This window comes from Phocoena phocoena, chromosome 2 (genome assembly GCF_963924675.1).
Source record: "Phocoena phocoena chromosome 2, mPhoPho1.1, whole genome shotgun sequence".
NCBI lineage: Eukaryota > Metazoa > Chordata > Mammalia > Artiodactyla > Phocoenidae > Phocoena > Phocoena phocoena.
This window is the reverse complement of record NC_089220.1, coordinates 177,239,319-177,258,967: the sequence shown is the minus strand read 5'-3', so window position 1 is coordinate 177,258,967 and position 19,649 is coordinate 177,239,319. Positions and strand designations below refer to the sequence as shown.

Sequence of the window (19,649 nt, the reverse complement as noted above, 5' to 3'; positions counted from 1 at the left end):
ATTTGCTAAAGGGTGATGAATCCATGAGCTGGGAAGTGTGTGACCCCATACACAGCATGTTCAATTCTTTTAAATTCTCTGAGTGGATTATAATTTGTTAAATGAATCACGCAGAGCTGAAGCCCAAGAAAGCTGCGCAGGGCGTCAGAAGATATTGCTCCAGCCGAGAGCCACCATGGAAAGGTGGTCTGCCTGCTTTAAACAGCTGCGGCGTTAGGTGGCATTAGGATATTAAATAGAGCCAGGGACGAGCCCTGAGAGATGGTCTGAGGAACGTGAGTTTTATGTGGAGGTAACAGGCATCCTGAACTGTGTACTCTGCAACGCAAACCGTGTCTGAAAATCATTCTTACACGTGTGCACAGAACAGTCTGGGACAGAGGAAACCTGGGGAAAGCAAAGCCACGTGGGAAGCCGCACAGCCGTCCACACTGGGACCGAGAGTAAGTGGAGTGAGGGCGTGGGGCTGAGAAAGAGAAGGTAGTTCCATTAAACCCGGGGACCTACCGATGGGTGGACTGAAGGAGAAGAAAGACAGTCTCACTGTTGTGAACGAAACACTGGCCCACCAACATGCAAATCAGTGTCTGTTTAGCTAATCACCACAAGTGAAGAGCAGTGGGGAATTGCTTTTTAAAAAAATCCAAGAGATTCAAAAATTTGTAATGATTGATCGGTGAATGAGGCCTGCCAGGAAATTAACTCAGAATTCACTGCAGGAATTCTTAAGCCATGTCCACTGATCATTAACGCTTCAAAAACCTTTGAAGAACACAGCGCAGTACACATTGCTTCTACTGCTACTGAGAGTGGCTGGTAAATAAGAGTCCCCAACACAGTTCATAAGACACAAAAGCAACGTTTCTAATGGAGCCAAGAATAAACTATTTTTGTAAAAGGTGTTCATAAATGACAGCCCTGGATTTCTACCTCAAAACATAGGAGCAATGGCCTCGAATAAACCTCTCTTTTTTGAGGGAAGACACCTTCAAATTATATTTCTCATCATTTGCAAATCATTACTTTATATTGCTACATACTACATACACGTGTATGTAGGTAGACAGACTTAGCACAAAAAATGGAAATTATCTTCAAGCTACCCACCCCCTCCTTCACATCACACAAATGAGCACATGCCAACCCTTTGTGAATTCAACACAATATGTTTCTTTTAACATAAGAAACTCAGGTGGGATCAGTAGAGGGTGAGCATCAGAAAGTGAAGAAGGAAACGCTTGGGCTCAGACTTCCTACTAACTCCTTTCCAGGACATTCCTTCCACTTCTCTAAAAATGCTACGAGCGCCGTTTCTGCTTTCATTCTAACTTTCCCCCTGGGTACTCTAGGCTGTCCTCCATATTCAAGATTAAGTTTAGAATGACCAGAGCCTTAATTCTGTTACTTACATTTAAAATAATAAGTGTTGTTCTTATAGCTTTTAGCATCTTTTTCTCGATATCAAGAGAAATTTCAACACCACCAATTTCCCCACAGTGGGTTTTAAAACATAACGCTATACACCCTCTGTCACTGCTGTCAGACACAGGATCCCACATGCCAGCACCTCTTAGAAAAAGGTAGATATTTTGTAAACCATAAGGAAGAACCTAAGTGCTAACCATAATTAGTTAAGGAAAATAATACAGAAAAAGGAAAAGCAAAGAAAATAAGGGAAACAAGGCTCTTTTTTCTGAATTTAAATGGAGAAAGGAGGCAGAAGGATCCTCCCGGGGCACCTGCAGGAACAGAGGTGGGCTCCTACATTAAAGGTTTGAAATGGAAGCCGAGGGCCTCGGGTCGAGAGAGTTCTTGAGATGGTGGCTCCAGACTCAAGCACAAGCAGGAGGCGAGAAGTCGTCCAAAAGCACTTCCGCCCCCCAGGCCACTCCCTGGACAGGGATGTTCTGTCCTGACGTTCTCGGTCGCACGTGATGGGGGACCTTCTTGACCCCTATGCCTGCATTCTAGTTTCTGTGATGATAGTAGCACTTTTCTACTTAGACACTCAGCACAAGCGTTGCTTCCCAGTTCAAGTGCTTTTCATTTGTCTCTTGTAGACTATTTCCACCTTTTGAGTTTTATTTCATTACTGACGCTACAACTGACGACATACATTTTTAAAAATCATGTAACTGCAGCTGATGCCCGAAAGGTAAGGCCCTGTATTTTGCTGAATTATCTCTAGGCCAATTTTGAAGCCAAATGATGGAAAATTTACATTTATCATTAAGAAGTTAGATCCTTATAGAAAAAATATTTTTTTCTGTAAATCATCAGCTTTTTCTGAAAATCTGGAAACATATTCATAGGCTTGAGGGATTTTTTTAGAACAGTTTTTTATGAGGGAAAGTTAGTTTTTCCACATTTCAGGATTTACTTCTACTCTTGTCACTGACCACACTCCCCAAAGGATTATAAATCTTTCAGAATGAATACCAGCGGATGGGAGCCAAAATATTCAATGTACAGAGCCACAAATGTTAGCCAATTGCTATTCTTTAAATACCAGCTATGTCAAAGGATTTTCAAATGTCCGTTCTACTATGACCAGATGCCATAAACATCTTACTGAAGAGAAGTAGTACAAATATGCGAATATGCCCCTTTTCAATTAAATCTCCCCTGAGAATGCAATTAGTTGCCAATACTTATTTTCACATTTTATCACGCATTTGCATTTGTGAGGTTTTAAGAGCTGGAGAAAAACGCAGTAAAATATTATTTTACTAGCTTCTGAAGGGTTTTGAGGAAAGCTTCCAATAAGCTTTTCTACGTCTTGAATTAATGCAATTCTTTTGCTAGCTGTCGTCCATCCCCTGCTGCTTCTCAGACATCTCCAGGCTCCACCGGCCTTAGCATAGTTTACCAGCTCAGGTTCCTTTCCATGACCAGGAGGCCGACGTCCGTGGTTGCGATCACACTTCAAACATGCCGAGATCAGACGAATGCTGCTTTCTCTCACTTTTCTCAAAATTTCTTCTTAAAAGATGAATAGAGGACATTTTAAAAAATAATGTTTTTCCTGGATTTAAATAAAATCTTTGGGCTTCCCTGGTGGCGCAGTGGTTGCGAGTCTGCCTGCCGATGCAGGGGACGCGGGTTCGTGCCCCGGTCCGGGAGGATCCCACATGCCGCGGAGCGGCTGGGCCCGTGAGCCATGGCCGCTGAGCCTGTGCTCCGCAACGGGAGAGGCCACAACAGTGAGAGGCCCGCATACCGCAAAGAAAAATAAATAAATAAACTTTGTTAAATAAAATCTTTGAAATAAAGAAGTATTACCCTATCCAGTATAGAGAGTAATCCCCTCCCCTTACTGCTGATAAGGAAGGAATAAACATGACTAAGCTAAGATGAAGCATGTATTCAAGAGTAAAACAGGGAGAAAGCTGCCTGAAATCACTTCTGTATTCTTTCATTCAACAAATTTGCTTCCTATTTACTTAACTATTTGTCGAGTCCGATGCCAGGCCTTAGAGACATCCTGGTAAACAAAAACAGACGTGGTCTTTGCGTTTATGGAACTCACAGTTCAGTGGAGAAGAGCGATTTCAATTTTTTAAAGCCCATCCCAATAAATGGAAATTTTAAGTCCAAGAGGTGCCATAAGGGAGAGGGGCAGAGGGCCAGGGAAACCCACAATGGGGGGCTTTAACCGGGCCGGGGCATCAGGGAAGTTTCACCTGAGGAGAGAAGCCTGGGCAGAGGTCCGGACGGGAGGAGGTGCCGGCGTGATGGAAGGCCGCACTCAAAGGAGCGGGTGCGGCCCAGGTGAGCGGAGAGGCCAGGCGGGCCACACGACCTGCTGGGCCAAAGGCCAGGCTGAGCACTTTCGCCTTTAGTTCACAACAGACAGAAAATATTCAAGGGCGGCTGGTCTGGGTGGAAGGTGAGGGCTAACGGGAGCTGACTACAGTCTTACAGATCCCTCTGGCTGCACAGGCCCCTGGCTGGAGCCGGCCAGCGTGGACAGGTGAGACCACTCCGATTACCACAGGAACCCGGAGCAGGGGACAAGGGGCTGGCAGGCCGAGGTGACCCATCATGTGCTCGAGTAACTCGGTTCCTAAAAGGGTGCCAGAAGCTAGGAGGTGGCAGTGCGATGGCAAGCACGCTCACAGGGCCATCCTTCCGAGCGTCCTGTCGGACCCAGTGAGACGGGATGGCAGGCGGAGGTGCAATGGGGAACAGAGGTCTCCTTCTCTTGTTCCCCACTGTCTGCAGTCCGGGGGCAGCGGGTGAGACCCGGTGAGGTGACACAGCCATCACAGCCGTCCAGCTGGCTTTCAATGTTCTCAGCATTTTTTCCTCCAAACATGCCACTCATAGAGCAAGAGCCGTGAACCCTGCCAACGACTGTTTATTAATGATGACAGAGGGGCTGGCGCCCGGCGCAGAGCTTGGCTCAGAGATGCTCTTCATCTCTCAGGAGCAGAAATGGTAAAGAGTCAGAGCTCCAAGTGAGTGGCATAGAACCACGTAAGTCAAGATAGTAAAATATACTGCTTTGCCTTCGGTTTACTTGCAAGCCAATTTTATGCTAATTCAGCACTCATAAACCTAGGGCTCAAGAGATGAGACCAGGAGGAAACTCCAAGGAAAAAGAGAAGATGCTGTTCCAGAAGAAAGAAGAAATTAGACTCAGATTGTTGGATTGCGGGCTGGCTAAGAATTATTATTATTTTTTTAAATCAGGAACGGGTAAGGAACAATTCAAGGATTCCCTACACATTCTTTTTAAACCACCATGGAACGTTTACAGAAATTGATGATCTACTGGAATGTTACTGCAATGATGAAAAATTTGTAGGAAATATAATAGTCTTTCTAAAAAGATTCAGAAGAATGAACTGAATAATTATGATAATTAATAAAAATATCTCAGTAAAGTGACTGGATACAAGGGTAACTGGATATTCAAAAGTGAGTAACTCTCCATACACTAAGAATAACAGATCAAAATATGTAATTTGATAAAAGTTCCCATCCCAGTATTGGCAAAATAATAATAGTAAAAATATCTATGAGTGAATCTCACAAGAAATGTGTTGTAAATATACGGGGGGAAAGCTATTAAGTTTTACTGAAGTATACAAAGATTAAATAAATGAATGGTCATACCATGTTCCTGAATAGGATAATTCAATGTTATTAAAATTGCAATTTATCCAGAAATAATTTACAAATTCACGTAAGCCAACCAAAATCCCAACAGCATTTTTTAGATTTTTTAAAATTTGATTCTCAAGATGATCTGGAATGGAAAATATGCAAAAAGTAATTTAAAATATTTTAAGAAAATTCTCTGGCCAATCAAATATTAAAATATACCAAAGCTATAGTAATTAAACAGCATGGGAACGTCCAAATAAATCAATGTAACAGAGAAAGATCTGGAAACAAGCTCTTAAAAGTGAAATGACAATATTTGTTAAAAGCATCTCCAATCACTGGAGGAAAGAATGGGGGAGCCAGTCATCTGGCTTTGACATATGACAAGCGGAGAGGAATTATTTGCACATAAAAAACAAAGGATTAATTTTCATCAAGAATCAAAAGACAACCATATAGGAAAATAGGCAAGGTATACAATACAATGGATACTTGGCGTACGAAAAACTTTATGAACCTCACTAGCAATGAGGAATAGGTAAGTTCACATAAGATACATTTTCCCCCTATTAAACAAACCAAAAAACCTCCTGCAGATTAGAATTTATAATGGTTAATCTCAATCCTAGGTGAGCAACTTTAATACCCTGGGGAGATTTTAAAGACCATCAATGCCCAGACCCCATTCCAAACCAATTCAATTAAAACTTCCATGAATGGTACCTGGGCACCAGGGTCTTTGTTTTGTTTTTAAGAGCTGGGCTGATTTCACTCTGTATCCGAGGTTAAAACCTTTGGTATGTTACCGATAGAGTGTAAACTGATGTTTGCTTCCTGTAGGGAGTATCAAAAAAATTTTTACATAAGCCAAGCTTGGTTGATCACTTTTCACTATTTCCCTCTGAAATAAAAAAAAAAAAATTAACGCACTACTTAGACTTTACTGTGCATATATTCTTTTTTTTTTTAACACAACTCTACTGAGGTATAACTGATATACAAAAATACTGCACATATTTGATGTATACAATCTGATGGGCGTGAACATATGCATATACCTGTGAAACCATGACCACAATCAAGACAATAAACATACCCCTCACCTCTCAAAGTTTCTTATACCTCCCCCTTTTTTGTCTGTTAATAACACTTAACGTGAGACCTGCCCTCTTAAATTCTGTAAGTGCACAAACAGCATTACTGACTATAGGTACTGTGTCGTATGGCAGATCTACAGCTTATTCATCTTGCATGACTGAACTTTTATACCCATTGAACAAGTGCCCGTTAGAACCATCAACATTCGAAATGTGCATACTCTTTGACCCAAGCAATTCCATTTCAAAGAATCCATCCTACAGAAATAGTGTACGTATCCAAAGCATATGTAAAAATATTTGCTGTGGCATTTTTGTAGTTACGTGATTTGGGGAGACAACCTAAAAACTTATCAATAAGGGAACTGTTAAATAAATTACTGATTTATGTATAATGAAATACTATGGAGCAATTAAAAGGAGTAAGGCTGATATGAAAGATGACCAAGACATAGCATTAAATACAAAAGGTACAATGTAGAATCACAGTCTGACTTCATTTTATGTATAAAAATCACATATGTGTATGTGTACAAACAAACATGTGGAAGGGGGCTTTCACTTTTATTCCTTTGCATGGCTTGAATAATTACAATGAGCATATGTTAATGCATTATGTTATAATACTTTAATATTTTAAATACAGAAGAGAGTAAAGGATGGACCAGAAGAGGAACACAAGCTTCCGCTATGCTCCGTGTGTCACAGAAGCATCAGGAGGCCGCAGCCAGCCAGACCAAGAGCTGGGTTAGGATCCACAGCCCTTGTCAGCAGGAATCTCAAAGGCCGGCGGACCAAAAAGGGACAAAAGATTTATAGACATATATAAAATGAAACATCATTTATACCAAATCTGGTACCTCTTACTCCTCAACCCTTATACTTAGAAATTCTTCAGCATGCAAACTTCTGTAACAGGACCTGAATATGTGTTTTTAAAACAAAAAGTAAAGCAGCCTAGTGCATTATATAAATTGGGAACTAGGCAAAGCTTCTTTTCTCTATTCAGCCTCTCAAATAAATTTAGGGGGAAAGCATGCTTCGAGGAATAAAAACTATTTTTGTTGCAAATACATCAGGCAAGAAGTTCCCTGAAAAGATCTATTACATTTTCAGATCATTACATTAAATTGCCTTAGATATCAACATTCTTTATAGTCAGAAATCGTAATGAGTAGCTAGACAGCAGTGAGAAGGCTCTAATTATGCTCTAGCTGGACTAGTTAATAGGATGTGTCCATGAAGAAGTGAATGGAGTTAAAGCTTAAAAGCCCAGAGATTTTTCATATGGTCATTTTTCAGTAGTTAAGTTGATGTGGTCGTGTAATGCTGGCTAGGGGAGGTATACACTGTTACGATTTGATAGTGTATTTACCATAATCATCTAATTATCTTTGCTTTTTCTCTACTTCTCTTTATTTATGATAGCCAAGAGGCAAAGCGAATTTAAAGCTTGGAACTGAAAACAAGTTACTGTTGTATTTGTAGAGCATGGATTCCCCTTTGGAGGTGAGGCCCTTCATCACTCCCACCATCTCCTCTGTAATAAAAATAAAAGAGGACTAATCCTTTCTTAGTGGGCATTATAAACATACAAGTCACACACATCTGAATAAGTAAAATTCTTATTTAAGAAAATGTAAGTGCAGATTCTACTGAGTAATTTCATTAGAAGATGGAATTTAAATATCTTCTGATTAGTAACAGGTAATTTGTTTTCAGTACAAAATTCCTCCTACTCTTTTTGTCTTAGAGACTATTTTTAAAATTAACTACATCAGTGTAACAACATATGTATTAACTTAAAGCTTGTTTCTCAGGAAAGTGGTTCTAATTTTCCTTTTTAACTACTGGAGTTCATCTGGCTGCATAGGCAGTAACCATTGTTTTCCAGTTTTGAAAGTTTCTTCTTAACAATAATGACACTGCACTATCGCATTTTTCTCCATCTTTTTAAGTAAACACCTAGTGCACTCTGCTACTGCCTCCCAAACGCGGAATTCCTCTGTGAAGAAGTGTGGTCCATGTGTAACTAGCCGCTGACTCAAACAGGAGACAAAACAGGAATGTTCAACAGTGAGGCCTTCAGGCTCCCTGGGCCCTGAGTTTCTGGACAGAGGGACAGAATAACCAGGCAACGAGCAATAAGCCGAGGCCCCTGGATGCCTTCCCAGCTCACAGCCACCTTCTGTGTGGCCTGGAGCGAAGTATTTCTCAGCTTTTCCACCAACGAAACACGACCTGCCACTCCATACCCCAAACCCACGTAATGGGAAAGCAATTAATTAACTGTAGTTGATTGCAAAGTACATCAAATTCCTCTGAAGAAAAACCATATAACTCCCAATTACCACTTAGAAGAACCCCTTAACCAATTAAGGTCGTGCGCGAGTGTGCGTGTGTGTGTGTGTGCGTGCGTGCGTGTGCGTTTTAATCAGTTCGTGGGAGATCATGAAGGAACCGAGCCCCACAAAAGCAGTCTTAAACAAAGGTTTTCAAGTCTGAAAATGTCTTTGCCAAGATTGCCCCTCCAGAGAGGAAATCCAAAACATTCCAGGAAGCGAGCCTGGAAAGTCTCTTCAGAAGCCTCCAGGGATTCCTGATGTGACTGTCTTCTAGAGGTCACTCTGAAGTAGGGCCCTGTCACTGCTGAGCTGGGGGCACCACCAAACACCTTCACTTCTCATGGCTTGAGAATTCTGAGTTTGTGGATACGTAACAGAAGTAGCACTAGCAAGGTCCCCGGCTCACGAGAAAGGTGAAATCAACACAGGTTTGATCACACAGTGTAAATCAGTGAGGCACTACCCCTCACCAATACATGGTGGATGGGGGGAGAGGATTAATATGGGATGCCCCTGCCACCGTGATCATAAGCTGAAACTCAGCAGTCCACGCCAGCCACTCTCCACTGACTGACCTGTGTTCAGATAACATCATCACCCGTCTAGAGCTTGGAAACAAAGTTTGCCCCAATATCATACTCCAGGCTGATACCACGTCTGAATTTATATTAAAAAGTCCATCTTCCCCAGTCTTCATACCTGGCCTTCCCAGCGTTAGCATGTAGGAACATTCAGTCGGAGGGAAAATTACTTTAAAAGTAAACGTTTTTCCCTTTTTGCTTCAAACTGTCCTATTTATCTTCCTTTAATTAATCTTTTTAATCCATTAACTGGTTGCATAAAATTACCAAGTAAGATGTTACTTTAAGATTAAAAAAAAAAGGCAAATGAAGCAATCTACTTATAAGATGGCAAACTAATATTTAAAGAAAGACTGCCCATTTAACGTAAATATTTTGATCCATAAACACTGCCTTAGTTGTATGTGCTAACTCAAGTGAGAGACAGCTACTTTCTGATTAGCTTTTAAGAGGTCACATTCAATCATGAATTAAAAAAAAAACACAAACATGCCCACCTGCTCCACACTCCTTCCTAAGCCTTTCATTCCTCTGGGTCCCAAAATGGTAGCCCCATTTCTAATGAATAATTGGAGTTTCAATCCTTTATTTCCAACTATTGTACAGGCCTTTCTATTTGGACATTTCACTGTCTTCGAACTCAAGCTGCCCCAAACCAGACCCCAAGGACACTGCCCTATCCCAAGTCCCCAACACACTCTACCAGGGCAACACGTCACTGGCTTCTGGTCGTCTCACCGGGATTCATCTTGCAAACCACCTGCTGCTAAACTCAGCTTTCGAGATGAATGCTTTCTTCTTCCTGCTTCCGCAGGTGGGGAGGTGGTACACCTGGGGAGGTGGCCCCGGGGATGAACCCTGGATTCCTCCATTACTGCAGCAAGTACTCAGGAATGAGCCCAGCCGAGCGAAGCACTTCTGAGTAGGGGCAGACGTCTCCAAACCCGCTTGCTAACAGTACCCCAGCTGAGCCTGGAGCCGACGGTGCAGACAGCTTATCCTCAAGTGACAGCCCTAAGAAATGCCTAGAGGGGAGATAAAGCACGATTCTAGACCCAGCCTCTGAGATCCCTTCGAACTGCCTGAAAGCTCACCAACCATTTTCTAATCTCCTCAATTTTCTCTTGGATTTCCTGATCCTATAGTGTTAAATTCCATATGCAATCTACCTTCAAACCACATAGAAATGGATTCCAGCAGGCTTTCAACTATGGGTCCAGAAATTCATTCTTCAGTTTAAGGATACTTACACTAAGGTGCATGAAATGCAGATCTACTTATAATTATGACCTTTCAACATTTTATCTCGTGTTACTAAAGAGTACCTATTTACATTAATAATAATATTAGAATACTTGTGATGAAGAAATCCGCCATTTCCAAACAACAAAAAATCCTCCAACTCTCCTCCTATTTCACAAAGGGGTTCTATACATTTGTGATTTAGAAGTGAGTGAAACTTACTGTATTTTTAGAGAGACTCAGTATTAGTGTGGGGCGCACGCCTTAACAACTGTCTCGCCCAATCGCTGGGATGGATACAAAGCAAAATATTTTCATCGCAAGATTTTGAAGCAACCATGGACAGGGGAGAAGATAATATGCACATAAAGCGGACAAACGCAGCAAGGAAACAGTATGTCTACAAAGAGAAGGGGGGCAGGAGAAGGAGGGGAAAGGGGAGGAAGAGAAGGTGGGGAAAGACATCAACAGCAGAGGGAACAGAACGACTCAGGCTCAGAGGGAGGAAAAGCTGCTCTGAAGGACCTGAGAGTGGAGGACATCCTGGCCCCTCGGGAGCCTTGTTCTGTCACCGTCCCTCCTGAGCAGAGGATGGACAGTCCTGTGTTTACTAGCAAGACACCCTGCAAGACACAGAAATGAGTTTAGTACGGTCTCTCCACTCAAGGAGTAGCTGATAAGACAGACAAGCTGTACTGTGATAAGTAGCAGAAGGTAAGCGCAGAGGGCAGCGGAATAAGGAGTTTATTACTTCATTCAGAATTAGGGTACAGAGTCATCGGCTGTGTGGGGAAACAGAGGTTGGAAGGTTGGTGAGTAAAAATGCAGAGTATCCATTAGTTTAAAAATTAAATTGTCTTCTAAAACTCCAGATTAAAAGCATACATACAGATGCAAAACTTGCAAGATGAAATGAACGTATGTCAAAGCCAAATGATTGCAGACTAAGTCCCTTTATGATATGCCAAGACCTGAGCTCATAGCTCTGGATCAATACCAAGCTGTGTCATTCATCGACTTGTTTGGGTATTAATGAACGCATCAAAATTTTTCAACAATCACAGACATTGCTGCACTTGGAGAATGGTAAGTGGAGAGTCAGGTCAACGTGAACATTTCTCTGCTGGTTGAAATCTACATTTAAGGCATAATTTTGTAAAGTACAATGTCAGGTGTATTATTTTGAGATTACCTAGAGACATTCAATTTTGCATTTCATAGACTTTTCATATCCTTTTGTGTCTCCACAGAAAAACGTTTATCTGTGTTGAAAATCCTGAAATCATTTGTAGATACACTTTTTCTTTTATTGGCTACGTTAAGAATATTTACCTGTGGGAACTATAATAATTACCAGCAATTTACTGTCTGGCCGAAAGTATCACATTCGCACAAGATTTACTGATGGGTCACTTGTGCAAGCTTGAGCAGCATTTCATCAATACATGCTTTCCTCAGCTGTTCTGGGACAGCAACAGGGCATCCCTTTTGGACCCACCATCATATGGATTTATCCTAAATAGCTGGAAAACGCTAGACCGTGATTCAATAATGAGACTACCACGAGACACTCTTAGCCGTGTTCACGGAGAGGGTATTGTGGAGAAAGCTGCGCACCACCTACCCACTGTCTGCCCCGTTAAGTCCTCGGGGAGGAAATTCTTTCTGCTCTTAGCACCAGGATCAGTTACACTCACTGGCAGGTGGGCTGCTTTTACCTTAGGGTGGAGAGTCCCTCACTGTATTAACTCACTGCCTTCCTGCCTTTTTCTGGTTGCTAGAATCTTAAAGCAAAAGCTGAGGACCACCTGTGTGGGTGGTAAAGACTCCCCACCTTACGCCGTCTAGAGTAAGAATATGCAACAGAAACAATTACCATTGCCAACAGGTGCTGAGCCCCTGGTGCTAAAGCACTTGTGTGTGTCAGGTTTCATTTAATATTCATAATAATGCTAAAATGCAGGCTCTTTTATTTTGCCACCTTGACCAATGAGGAAACCAAAGCTCACAGAGGTCCGCCAGCACCTCAAGGCCGCTGAGCCAGGGGGTGGCAGAAACCCGACTCAGCTGACGTCTTTCTGACACTGGAGGTCATGCCTCTAACTCTCCATTATTCTGCCTCCTGGCCTGGCCGATGCTTCGGCCCCCTTTGGCTCTTTATTTCCTTTTACTAATGAAATAAAGTTAATAGACCAAAATTCTTTGCGTCAACACCAGGGCTCTTCCAAACCTTCTTCCAAAGGCCATGTCTGAGCCCCAGTGCCTGTCTGGCTCAAGCGCTGGATGACAGAGATCTCTGCTGCCAGTTTTTCCCCAGAGGACATGCGCTTCATGAGCAGAGGCTATGGGCAGCCCTGTAGCTCGGGAAAGGTCAGGTGGGTCTCCTGAGTCTGGACTTTGCTACCGCGTGTGCTGGGCTGGCCTCTGCACTGACTGGGTGGTTTGTGCACAAAGACTCCCGCCAAGGCAGGGGTAAGATCACGGGGATGGAATGCCAGCCTATGCTCCCTCCACACGAGTGTTTCCAAATTCTGGCAGATATGAATCTTCCAGATTCCGGAATGAGAAATTGGAATTCCCAGAAATTCTCAGGAATTCCTGAAATCATATTATTTCATATTTGTTCCTAAATTTTATTTACGTTACTAAATAATAATGATGACCATAACAGTAAATTATTTCCCTAATAAACAAAGAACCATTTATTTATGATAGAGATGCTAAAAATTTCAGAGGTTTTCTGTAAAAAAAACCCAAAACTATATATTACAATAACATGTAAAAATGATCTCCACCTGTTATCTGGTAACAGAAAACATTAGGAGAACATTAACACAAAATAAATGCTAAATAAAAGCCATTTTAGGGGGTTGCTGGGAAGATGGCGGAAGAGTAAGACGCGGAGATCACCTTCCTCCCCACAGATACACCAGAAATACATCTACACGGGGAACAACTCCTACAGAACACCTACTGAACGCTGGCAGAAGACCTCAGACCTCCCAAAAGGCAAGAAACCCCCCACGTACCTGGGTAGGGCAAAAGAAAAAAAAAAGAATAAACAGAGACAAAAGAATAGGGATGGGACCTGCACCAGTGGGAGGGAGCCGTGAAGGAGGGAAGGTTTTCACAGAATAGGAGCCCCTTCGTGGCCGGAGACTGTGGGTGGCAGAGGGGGGAAGCTTGGGAGCCGCGGAGGACAGCGCAGCAACAGGGGTGCGGAGGGCAAAGCGGGGAGATTCCCGCACAGAGGATCAGGGCCGACGGGCACTCACCAGCCCCAGAGGCTTGTCTGCTCCCCCGCCGGGGCGGGCGGGGCTGGGAGCTGAGGCTCGGGCTTCGGTCGGAGCGCAGGGAGAGGACTGGGGTTGGCGGCGTGAGCACAGCCTGCAGGGGGCTAGTGCACCACGGCTGGCCGGGAGGGAGTCCGGGAAAAGTCTGGACCTGCCGAAGAGGCAAGAGGCTTTTTCTTCCCTCTTTGTTTCCTGGTGCGCGAGGAGAGGGGATTAAGAGCGCTGCTTGAAGGAGCTCCAGAGACGGGCGCGAGCCGCGGCTAAAAGCGCGGACCCCACAGACGGGCATGACGCTAAGGCTGCTGCTGCCGCCGCCAAGAAGCCTGTGTGCGAGCACAGGTCACCATCCACACCCCCTTCCGGGGAGCCTGTGCAGCCCGCCACTGCCAGGGTCCCGGGATCCAGGGACAACTTCCCCGGGAGAACTCACCGCGCGCCTCAGGCTGGTGCAACGTCACGCCGGCCTCTGCCGCCGCAGGCCCACCCCGCACTCCGCGCCCCTCCCTCCCCCCCGGCCTGAGTGAGCCAGAGCCCCCGAATCAGCGGCTCCTTTAACCGCATCCTGTCTGAGCAAAGAACAGACGCCCTCCAGCGACCTACATGCACAGGCGGGGCCAAATCCAAAGCTGAGCCCCGGGAGCTGTGCGAACAAGGAAGAGAAAGGGAAATCTCTCCCAGCAGCCTCAGAAGCAGCGGATTAAAGCTCCACAATCAACTTGATGTACCTGCATCTGTGGAATACCTGAATAAACAACGGATCATCACAAATTGAGGAGGTGGACCTCGACAGCAAGATCTATGATTTTTTCCCCTTTTCCTCTTTTTGTGAATGTGTATGTGTATGCTTCTGTGTGAGATCTTGTCTGTATAGCTTTGCTTCCACCATTTGTCCTAGGGTTCTACCCGTCCATTGTTTGTTTTTTTAAAATTTTTTTTCTTAATAATTAATTTTTATTTTAATAACTTTATTATACGTTACCTTCTTTCTTTCTTTCTTTTCTTTCATTCCTCCCTTCCTTCCTTCCTTCCTTCCTTCCCTCCTTTACACAACAAATCATCCCAAATTGAGGAGGTGGACTTTGAGAGCAAGATTTATGATTTTTTCCCCTTTACCTCTTTTTGTGAGGGTGTATGTGTATGCTTCTAAGATTTTGTCTGTATAGCTTTGCTTCCAACATTTGTCCTAAGGTTCTATCCGTCCCTTTTTTTTTCGAAATAATTATTTTTTAACTCAATAACTTTATTATACTTTATTATATTTTACGGTATCTTCTTTCTTTCTGTCTTTTTTCCTTCCTTCCCTCCTTCCTTCCTTCCTCCCTCCCTCCTTTCCTTCTTGCCTTCTTTCCTTCTTTTCTTTTCTTTCTTTCTTCCTTCCTTCCTTCCTTCCCTCCCTTCTTTCTTTCTTTCTCTCTCTCTCTCCTTCTTTCTTTCTCTCTCTTTCTTTCTTTCTTCATACTTCCACTACTTCTCTCTACTTTTTCTCCCTTTTATTCTGAGCTGTGTGGATGAAAGGCTCTTGGTGATCCAGCCAGGAATCAGGGCTCTGCCTCTGAGGTGGGAGAGCCAACTTCAGGACACTGGTCCACAAGAGACCTCCCAGCTCCACATAATATCAAACAGCGAAAATCTCCCAGAGAACTCCATCTCAAAACCAGCACCCAGCTTCACTCAACGACCAGCAAACTACAGTGCTGGACAACCTATGCCAAACAACTAGCAAGACAGGAACACAACCCCACCCATTAGCAGAGAGGCTGCCTAAAATCATAATAAGTCCACAGAAACCCCAAAACACACCACCAGACGTGGACCTGCCCACCAGAAAGACAAGATCCAGCCTCATCCACCAGAACACAAGGCAACTAGTCCCCTCCACCAGGAAGCCTACACAACCCACTGAACCAACCTTAGCCACTGGACACAGACATCAAAAACAACGGGAACTATGAACCTGCAGCCTGCAAAAAGGAGACCCCAAACACAGTAAGATAAGCAAAATGAGAAGACAGAAAAACACACAGCAGATGAAGGAGCAAGATAAAAATGCACCAGACCTAACAAATGAAGGGGAAATAGGCAGTCTACCTGAAAAAGAATTCAGAATAATAATAGTAAGGATGATCCAAAATCTTGGAAATAGAATGGACAAAATGCAAGAAACATTTAACAAGGACCTAGAAGAAATAAACATGAAACAAGCAACGATGAACAACACAATAAATGAAATTAAAAGTACTCTAGATGGAATCAATAGCAGAATAACTGAGGCATAAGAACGGATAAGTGACCTGGAAGGTAAAATAGTGGAAATAACTACTGCAGAGCAGAATAAAGAAAAAAGAATGAAAAGAACTGAGGACAGTCTCAGAGACCTCTGGGACAACATTAAACGCACCAACATTTGAATTATAGGGGTTCCAGAAGAAGAAGAGAAAAAAAGAAAAGGACTGAGAAAATATTTGAAGAGATTATAGTTGAAAACTTCCCTAATATGGGAAAGGAAATAGTTAATCAAGTCCAGGAAGCACAGAGAGTCCCATACAGGATAAATCGAAGGAGAAATAGGCCAAGACACATATTAATCAAACTGTCAAATATTAAATACAAAGAAAGCATATTAAAAACAGCAAGGGAAAAACAACAAATAACACACAAGGGAATCCCCATAAGGTTAACAGCTGATCTCTCAGCAGAAACCCCGCAAGCCAGAAGGGAGTGGCAGGACATACTGAAAGTGATGAAGGAGAAAAACCTGCAACCAAGATTACTCTACCCAGCAAGGATCTCATTCAGATTTGATGGAGAAATTAAAACCTTTACAGACAAGCAAAAGCTGAGAGAGTTCAGCACCACCAAACCAGCTTTATAACACATGCTAAAAGAAACTTCTCTAGGCAAGAAACACAAGAGAAGGAAAAGACCTATAATAACGAACCCAAAACAATTTAGAAAATGGGAATAGGAGCATACATATCGATAATTACCTTAAATGTAAATGGACTAAATGCTCCCACCAAAAGACACAGATTGTCTGAATGGATACAAAAACAAGAACCTTATATATGCTATCTACAAGAGACCCACTTCAGACCTAGAGACACATACAGAATGAAAGTAAGGGGATGGAAAAAGATATTCCATGAAAATGGAAACCAAAAGAAAGCTGGAGTAGCAATTCTCATATCAGACAAAATAGACTGTAAAATAAAGACTATTAGAAGAGACAAAGAAAGACACTACATAATGATCAAGGGATCGATCCAAGAAGAAGATATAACAATTGTAAATATTTATGCACCCAACATAGGAGCACCGCAATACATAAGGCAAATACTAACAGCCATAAAAGGGGAAATCGACAGTAATACATTCATAGTAGGGGACTTTAACACCCCACTTTCACCAATGGACAGATCATCCAAAATGAAAATTAATAAGGAAACACAAGCTTTAAATGACACATTAAACAAGATGGACTTAATTGATATTTATAGGACACTCCATCCAAAAACAACAGAATACACATTTTTCTCAAGTGCTCATGGAACATTCTCCAGGATAGATCATATCTTGGGTCACAAATCAAGCCTTGGTAAATTTATGAAAATTGAAACTGTATCAAGTATCTTTTCCAACCACAACGTTATGAGACTAGATATCAATTACAGGAAAAGATCTGTAAAAAAATACAAACACATGGAGGCTAAACAATACACTACTTAATAACAAAGTGATCACTGAAGAAATCAAAGAGGAAATCAAAAAATACCTAGAAACAAATGACAATGGAGACACAACGACCCAAAACCTATGGGATGCAGCAAAAGCAGTTCTAAGGGGGAAGTTTATAGCAATGCAAGCCCACATTAAGAAGCAGGAAACATCTCGAATAAACAATGTAACCTTGCACCTCAAGCAATTAGAGAAAGAAGAACAAAAAAACCCCAAAGCTAGCAGAAGGAAAGAAATCATAAAAATCAGATCAGAAATAAATGAAAAAGAAATGAAGGAAACGATAGCAAAGATCAATAAAACTAAAAGCTGGTTCCTTGAGAAGATAAACAAAATAGATAAACCATTAGCCAGACTCATAAAGAAAAAAAAGGGAGAACACTCAAATCAACAGAATTAGAAATGAAAAAGAAGTAACAACTGACACTGCAGAAATAAAAAAGATCATGAGAGATTACTACAAGCAACTATATGCCAATAAAATGGACAACCTGGAAGAAATGGACAAATTCTTAGAAATGCACAACCTGCCAAGACTGAATCAGGAAGAAATAGAAAATATGAACAGACCCATCACAAGCACTGAAATTGAAACTGTGATTAAAAATCTTGCAACAAACAAAAGCCCAGGACCAGATGGCTTCACAGGCGAATTCTATCAAACATTTAGAGAAGAGCTAACACCTATCCTTCTCAAACTCTTCCAAAATATACCACAGGGAGGAACACTCCCAAATTCCTTCTACGAGGCCACCATCACCTCGATACCAAAACCAGACAAGGCTGTCACAAAGAAAGAAAACTACAGGCCAATATGACTGATGAACATAGATGCAAAAATCCTCAACAAAATAACTAGCAAACAGAATCCAACAGCACATTAAAAGGATCATACACCATGATCAAGTGGGGTTTATTCCAGGAATGCAAGGATTCTTCAATATACGCAAATCTATCAATGTGATAAACCATATTAACAAACTGAAGGAGAAAAACCATATGATCATCTCAATAGATGCAGAGAAAGCTTTCAACAAAATTCAACACCCATTTATGATAAAAACCCTGCAGAAAGTAGGCATAGAGGGAACTTTCCTCAACATAATAAAGGCCGTATATGACAAACCCACAGCCAACATCATCCTCAATGGTGAAAAACTGAAAGCACTTCCACTAAGATCAGGAACAAGACAAGGTTGCCCACTCTCACCACTCTTATCCAACATAGTTTGGGAAGTTTTAGCCACAGCAATGAGAGAAGAAAAGGAAATAAAAGGAATCCAAATCGCAAAAGAAGAAGTAAAGCTCTCACTGTTTGCAGATGACGTGATACTATACATATAGAATCCTAAAGGTGATAGCAGAAACCTACTAGAGCTAATCACTGAATTTGGTGAAGTAGCAGGATACAAAATTAATGCACAGAAATTTCTGGCATTCCTATACACTAATGATGAAAAATCTGAAAGTGAGATCGAGAAAACACTCCCATTTACCATTGCAACAAAAAGAATAAAATATCTAGGAATAAACCTCCCTAAGGAGACAAAAGACCTGTATGCAGAAAATTATAAGACACTGATGAAAGAAATTAAAGATGATACAAATAGATGGAGAGATATAGCATGTTCGTGGATTGGAAGAATCAACATTGTGAAAATGACTCTACTACCCAAAGCAATCTATAGATTCAAGGCAATCCCTATCAAACTACCACTGGCATTTTTCACAGAACTAGAACAAAAAATTTCACAATTTGTATGGAAACACAAAAGACCCTGAATAGCCAAAGCAATCTTGAGAACGAAAAACGGAGCTGGAGGAATCAGGCTCCCTGACTTCAGACTATACTACAAAGCTACAGTAATCAAGACAGTATGGTACTGGCACAAAAACAGAAAGAGAGATCAATGGAACAGGATAGAAAGCCCAGAGATAAACCCACACACATATGGTCATCTTATCTTTGATAAAGGAGGCAGGAATGTAGAGTGGAGAAAGGACAACCTCTTCAATGAGTGGTGCTGGGAAAACTGGACAGGTACATATAAAAGTATGAGATTAGAACAATCTCTAACACCATACACAAAAATAAGCTCAAAATGGATTAAAGACCTAAATGTAAGGCCAGAAACTATCAAACTCTTAGAGGAAAACATAGGCAGAACACTCTATGACATAAATCACAGCAAGGTCCTTTTTGACCCACCTCCTAGAGAAATGGAAATAAAAACAAAAATAAAC

The 19,649-nt window shown here is 42.0% G+C and overlaps 1 protein-coding gene across 1 annotated transcript in view; it reads right to left on the bottom strand.

Moving 5' to 3' along the window:
• The window catches only part of ODAD2 (outer dynein arm docking complex subunit 2), a 196,002-nt gene that overhangs the window by 141,790 nt on the left and 34,563 nt on the right, over nt 1-19,649 (bottom strand). The window lies entirely within an intron of this gene.